The 7,466-nt window shown below is 39.2% G+C and overlaps 1 long non-coding RNA gene across 1 annotated transcript; it reads right to left on the reverse strand.

Moving 5' to 3' along the window:
• Positions 1–6,354: 6,354 nt before the first annotated feature.
• On the reverse strand, positions 6,355–6,797 carry LOC136363173 (uncharacterized). The gene is made up of 2 exons (XR_010743915.1): positions 6,584–6,797; positions 6,355–6,469 (listed from the first exon to the last, which is right to left on the reverse strand). It is a non-coding gene; the product is annotated as an uncharacterized lncRNA (long non-coding RNA).
• Between the last annotated feature and the right edge of the window lie 669 nt (positions 6,798–7,466).

Below are 7,466 nucleotides of genomic sequence, written 5' to 3' on the forward strand. Positions count from 1 at the left end.
CTAAGATCAGCTCAGTTCTAAGGCAGAACTAGACCAAGAAATATGTCTTTCTTGGTTTGCTTCAACCTAATCTCTCCCTCGCTTAAAACCAGACAAACAACAAACACAAACACCCATACACACACATGCACAAAAAAAAAAAAAATCCAATACATTTGTCTGGTATATTTTACCAAACCTTTCCTCACAGCAGTAACACAGGAGTCACAAGCAGGGACAAGAAGACAAGTACCCAACATTACTGAGCATCATCCAACCACGATAATTGCCTGGATATAGCAGAACAGGGGAGAGAAGGGAGCTGGGAAAGTGAGAAGCAAGGTCTGATGACAACAGAAGCTTGGTTAAGAGCTCATGTAGATTCCAGATTTTTCATCTATTTCCTCCCCCACTGGTACTTCCCTTCTTTTCCAAGGGAAAAGCTGCAGTACCACAGAATCCACCATGTGGTGTCTGTTAGCAAATGTTGACTTTTTCATGGCAACTGGTGTAGGTACATCTAGATTGTGTATTTAAACATCACAGTTTTGTTTTCATTTCTTGCAAGAAGCATTTGACTGAGGTTAATGTTTTATATCAACAGAGTAAAAATAGCTAATTCTGGGCCCAAAGGTCATACACATCAGCACAACTTGAGTTCTGAAGTGCTTTTAACCTTGATTTTTCCTTGTATGCCAGGTCCTTTAAAATATACAACACATTTAACCCAGTCTCACAAGCAAAGGGGAAAAAAAATGAAACCAAAGATGTTTTCACTGTCTTTGGAAGACCATAATCATTTGACAATCAGAGAGATCTGATTGTATTTGAGACAGCGCTTGCCAGGAAATACATGAGATAAATACAATTTGCTTTAGTGAAAGGAATACAAATCAGAACTATCAGCAGACAGGAAAAAAAATATATATAAAAAAAAAAAAGAAGACATCTTCCCCATCTGATTCATTAGATTTTTGGCACCCCAATTAAGTTCTGACAAGCTAGTATTCCAGGCACAGTAAAATATAGTTGTTCCACTAGGCTTGCTCCAATGTTTAGTCATAAGATCCATACAATAATAACAGAACAGTGGCCTATCTTGACCAACAGTACATTAGTTATTATCTGCAGCACAAACACCTACCACTTTATACTAACATTTTGGCAGTTAATCTAAACATAGCACTTAAAGCTACATCATAATTTTGAGATCTAACTGGGTCATTTTCCTTCCAGCTGGCACCAGTAAAAAGTATTTTATAACAAAAAAGTAAATGAAACTTTTTTACAAGGGCTTTTTTTTTTTTTTCTTTTTTTCTTTTTTTCCCCCCCTCTGCTCTTTAATGGTAGGAGCACAAGTATGATTTCAAGCACACACACACGACACATTTTTCAAGGCCTGTTCGTGGTGATGCTAAGTGAGTGAATTACAATACGATTTATTGTGCAGGGCTGGATGTCTGATTTTCCATCCACTGCTGGGAGCTTCAGTTGGCGGGAACTAACAGAGGCGCCTATTATGTGCAGCCTGGTTCAAACTGTGGGTTTGGTGCAAACTCTCAGGCACAGGAACTTACTGCACATGCTGGCATGGAGAAAGTTGATGAAAAGAGGGAGGAAAAAAGAGTTTTTAAGTGGCTTCTTAAATATTTAGTGATCCAGTCCTTCTAGAAATTGTTTCGTGAGAAAGAAGGGAGAAGAGAGAAGTCACAATGGATTTACCTGTAAAAATCTGGATAATAATAATAATAATAATAATAATAATAATAATAGCTTGGATAATAATAATAAAAATAATCTACGAATATAAAATAAGGTAACTAATGACTTATTGTTATTGTAGCTGGATCCCCTGCTGGGAGAATTCAAAATGAACTCACCAGAAGTGTTCTCAGTATTTTACTTCCCCCCTCCTTTGGGTTTTTTTTTTTTCCTCTTTCCCTTTGTTTTCCCCTTGTTAGGTACTGGAAACACAAGCCCTTCTTTAAATGACTACCATAGACTTCTTTTCTTTACCTTCCTCTACCTTATTCTGGCTTTCTCAAATGTTCCATGTACACACCCAGCTAGCTGACTTGATATATAGTCCATGCAAAGTGAAGGTGGAGAGAGGAAATACTGGGAGTGAAAAATGAGAATACAAAGCCAGAACAGACAAAATAAGGAAAAGAAAGATCCTAGAGGAGAGAAAAAGAAGTGAGACTATGGAGCTCAGAACTGCCAGCAAGAGATTCATGAAGGATCTGAGAGGTTGGCAGGGATGGATGGATGGATGGATGGATAGACAACTTGAAGGAAGGAAAACATAGAAAAAGAAATTAAGTGGGAATGGGAAAACCAGTTTGAATAATACAGCTGGAGGGTGCAACAATGTGCTAAATGAGCTGCTCAGAGTAGAACTGGTATCTGTCTTGCTGAGCCGCAAGCACAACATCATTTTAATATGCTAAGCATCTCCTTTCACTTATGTAGCTGGAGACAAACTCCACTGCCACTTTCTCCCTTCCTTGGGAACAGCTTTTCGGGGGGACCTTCTTTACACTGTCTGCTCCATAACTGGCACCCAGAAAAGGCATTTTGCTTCAATGATGCAAATCAAGCAAACAGTGAAAAATACCCAATAGTCCACAAACCTGATGTTCTTTCTCACTGGTTTGAGTATATCTCATATATTCTCACGTATCCAAAGAGGGTATGATGCCCCAAGCTTACAGTACAGAGTCGTGAACTTGACATAATATAATTAATTTCCTGTGTTTTGGTTTATGATAGGTACCGTTTACCACTCTCATAAAATCTGCTCCTAATATAAAATTTGATGTCATCTTTTCAATTTTCTCAAGGGTGCTAGTTCACTATCTAGAACCTACAGTGTAGTTCCTTAGCCACACACGGGATGGCACTGTTAAAATTAGTCCTCATACACCAAATCTCTCCTCCACTGACTCTGTGGGCAGCAGATTCAAGGCTTTATTCCCCAGAATTGTATTTATCCCCCACAAACTGACATCACATATTTTTATGCCTGGGCACTCATTATGTTTTTACTTTGTATCAAACATGGAAATCCAGTACCCATAAATGTATTAATGCTATGTTGTGATTTTTTGAAGGTTTGGCGGCAGAGAGGAGAAACAGAGAGTTTGGGTGCGGTGTTATATTGTGGTATTTCATTCTCTCCAGAGATCTATAATTTTATGCATGTTGAAAAAAATGTTAAGGAAACTTAATGTATAGGGAACATAAGGAATCAATTTTCTTCCTTAAGGAATAATAATTATAAAAATCAAAACAAAAAGCACACCTTTGGGCTATAAGCATAAAAAAAAAAATCATTCCGAATTAAACCATCCAGCAAAACAGAATGCAGAATAGAATAAGCAGGCAGAGTTACAGGATAACCACTAATTTTTGTCCCTCTCTTCTTTGTAGTCACATGTCTCTGAATTGTCACTCAATTTATTAGCACCCTGTAATTTTATGGCAATGTGACCATAAATTCTAAATATGAACAACAGCAGATGGATACTCCCTCATCTCATTGACTGAGACAGAATACAGGACATCACAAAAGTTTTAATCATTGTTAGGTAAATGCAGAGAGAGAAAAAGGTCCAAAAAAGACAGGTAAAGTACAGTTGGAGCCCACAATAAAGCTAAATCTCAAAAATACAAGCTTTCTTCAAATTTCTGCTGTTACACCCTTGCCAAAAAATCCACTTCTGATCTGTGATCAAGAATCAGCTCAAGCACACGCAGGGTAGCAAGAGTGACCCTGGAACCGTCATGCAGAAAACAACCTGGTATTGTACGGCCCTGCACTGCTCAGCGCCGACACAGGAGCATGGCTCCAGAAACAGCATTTACCTGTAGGTGATATTTAAAAGGAAAACCCACACACACCCTTTCAGGGGCCTTTAGTACAACATACACATTGTGTGGCCTCTAGTCTGGAATGGCACATTATATACTGCAGTGCCAGACAGGCTTCTCAGCACTCAGGTTCAAAAACAAGAACTAGACATAGCACATCCTTGATGTCAGGGCCTTTTTTGGCCAGCAAGAAGGGGCATGGAAACTCAATGTTATTTAAAAATGGCCATTACCATCTGTCCTTTGATATCAGGAACTGCATTTCTTTTAGGTATATCTCTACCAGGTTTGGTAACTTGTAACTGCAACTTTCCTCTCCATTTATTTCTCAGCTTAGGAAAATACCCCATTATACTTGAGGAACAGAACTTCCACAACCAGGAAAATTCCCTTGGAATGCCATCAGAGACCTTTGAGAGACACTGATTTGGCACAAGACATGGGAAGGAGGCCATAATTATATCAAGGGCGTAATTACATCACACAAACCAAAGCAGGCCAACTGAGACAACCTCCAATTTTACCACCCTTCTTTTCAATAGACTGCTACCCTATCTATCCTCAACCCTTTTTCTCCTGAATGGATGCTGCAACACCCAGGAAAACTGCCTTCCCATGGCACTGACACACGGAAATCTGGCTTCACTTATGTCTCTCTAGACCGTACTTGCCCCTGTATTTGTATTGTCAAAACTCACCCAGACCACAAGAGAGGGAAAATAAACAGGTGGAAGGTGCTGCCCACCAGCAAACGCCTTCACAAAGCATCCAGTTTGTTCAGATCAGCATTTTGGGGCAATAGTTGCCCTCCAGGAGCTCTATTCCAGATCTCACAGAGAGTCCTAGGCTTCAACATGCAAGACAGATTTGTTCTCTGTGAGAGGAAGCAGAAACGTTGCCAGCTAAGGAAAACTGCTCCCCAAAGCTGAGAACTGAAAGTGTTTATTGTTCATTTTCCAAAAACCTTCAAGCATCTGAAGGCTAAGACTTTCAAAGGGGCCTAAGAGAATTAGGTACTTCTACACCTATTAAGTACTTCTAAACTTATAACTTCTAAATATAATATTTATATTCCTCTATTTTCAAGTCTGCCCTGAAAGATATTTAAGGTGAAATTTTTCTCTTTAATTTATTATTCTCAGGCTCAGTGACTTATTTTCGGAGGGCATTACGAAAGATAACACAGATTCCTCGGTCCAAACCTTTCTGGGCAGCAGGAATTTGCCACTGTGGTGGTTTGGTAGGACTAGAATTTCTCTTAGCAAGTTTTCAATCTTTTTCCAGTCATTCATACTGTAAATTATTGTCTTCTTTCTTGCGAAAATAAGCCCTAAAATGCCAAGCATAAGAAGAATCCATCATTCAGAAATACAAGCAGATGAAATTCCTGATTAATATGAAGTAAAAAATCCCAAGATCCATTAGCCTAACAAGAACCCCATTTGCAGCTTTAAAAAACAAACAAACAAAAGTGTGAGAAATTACGCATCTGTTCCCACCAGCAGCAGTAAAAGCTAGGAGCAGGCTCGCACCCAGATAGCTACATTTTGGGTGCCAATATTATATTAATTACATTAAAAATGGAAAAACAGAAACCCTTCTGCCTTCTTCATTTAGCTCATAACCACTTTTTTTCTTTTTTTTTTTTTTTTTTCTAGAAAACGAGTGGTTTTCCATTTTAAAGGTGAGAGCCACTCTGTAGTTACAAGTGGTACTTTTTGACTTTCTTAATACAACCCTGTGGCTACAATTAACACAACGGATAAATAGCAGATCAAATTAAGGTCTGATCCTGTTTTACTTAGAGGTGCAATCCTCACAATAAATTGCAGGTTAAGCTGTTGGAGGTAAATGAGGAGAGGTGGAAAGCATGCATGAATTTTAAGTGCTCAGACATTAAAAGCAAGTGTGAGAAAGAAGATAAGCAAATACCTTGACAGAAAATTTGAAAACTTTAAGAAGCTTTTGTGATTATTTGGAGATTCCAAATGCAGCATGTTTTGCACAAAGATTTAAGAGAAGGTAGGAAATTTGAGGGTTGTCTATCTGAGTTATTTAATGCTTACTTTTATCCCTCATTCGGGAATAACATTTTCAGAAAAGAAAAAGAACACGATTTTCCTTCTCATTATTTCAGAATGCTTTATGTTCATTTCAGAACCCCACTGTCTTTCAAGTTTGGGCAATAAGGGAACAGAGACTGTTTCCATGCCTGGTCTTATTGTTGTGAAAATCCACTACTTTACCCCATTAAAAATGAATAAATAACTGAACCAATTTGAAGTTCTCCACAACCTGCGATTTTTACAGGCATCTTAAGTCTGCACATTGTCTGATCTGTTCTGTTTGCAATTCAGCCACAAACTCCTTGCAATACAAGAATCAAAAAATTGCAAAAGAGCTGTCTCTAAGCATGATCAGCCTAAGGATTTTCAGGGAGGGATTAATGCAGGAAGGCACTTTTATGAATCATTGTGTGAAGCACCTAACATCTGATATGAATCCTAGGATTGTTTCTAGAAAACTCCTGTGCACTTAGTGCCAAATGGTAAAGGAACTCTCCTCTTCCCATGACACTTGTGGGAGCAGAACATACTCAGAACTTCAGAGAAGCAACCTGGTATCTCAAAAAAAAAAAAAATAAAAAATTACCAGGCAATTTAAAATCATTCACTATCCTTTATACCATGAAGTGTTGACCAAAATATATATATTTTTTAACTCCACTTACCCAAATTATCAAAAGACAGTGCTAGAGAGTTCTTCTACATTCTTCATCACGGCACTTCCCAAACACTCTGTGCCCACTGAGGTTGCTCAGTTACACCAGAGATCTTCTATTTGTTTTTTCCTCCCTTACATATTAGAGCACACTGTGAGAAAAATACAATAATGGGCTCAAAATCTTTGTCCTTTGTTTCTGCTGTAAGAAAGACAGAAAAGAACAGTACACATCCTCAAGTAACTCTGACTTCTCACCTGAGGCAGGTTTATCCCAGAAAATCCTAACTTCTGTGAGCTGGGGGACACTTAGCCCATCAGGTGCTTTGCATCAGCTCAGAATCCAACAAGAACCAGTTGTGTGGTAGAGCCTAAAGGACAGCACCCACAGCTGTTCTGTTCACACTGCAGCATTGATAGCTCTGGAGGTCCTACTGAGGGTGCACAGATACATTCAAAACAAATTCCTCACCAGCAAAGGCTGAAGTAGGAAAAAATGGGGACCCGGTCAAAATTTGAAGTTGTAAGTTTAATCATCAAATTTCCTGACTGTTCATATCTTTTGGCTACTGAATTACAGGAGGAAGAAAAAAAAAACTATGTTTCCCTGTCACCATCCTGAGGTCTTTTTAAAGGCACTTTTGCTTCCAGCATCACCCTGGGAGTTCCAGCATTTGCTCTGTGCTCCTCACATCTCTTCCCAGGGACACAATCCCCCTGCAGCCTCTCCCAGGGGGCTGCCCACAGCTCTGGCACCCAGAGCCAACACCCTCAGCAGATATGGTGCCGTCAATGCTGTAAACACGCCCTGCTTCCCCTCAGGTCACAATAAAGCCAAAATAATCTGTTTGAGAGGGACTGGAGGCCCATGAGGGGATGGAATGCTGTATTTG

Source organism: Sylvia atricapilla, chromosome 6 (genome assembly GCF_009819655.1).
Source record: "Sylvia atricapilla isolate bSylAtr1 chromosome 6, bSylAtr1.pri, whole genome shotgun sequence".
NCBI classification, from domain to species: Eukaryota; Metazoa; Chordata; class Aves; order Passeriformes; family Sylviidae; genus Sylvia; species Sylvia atricapilla.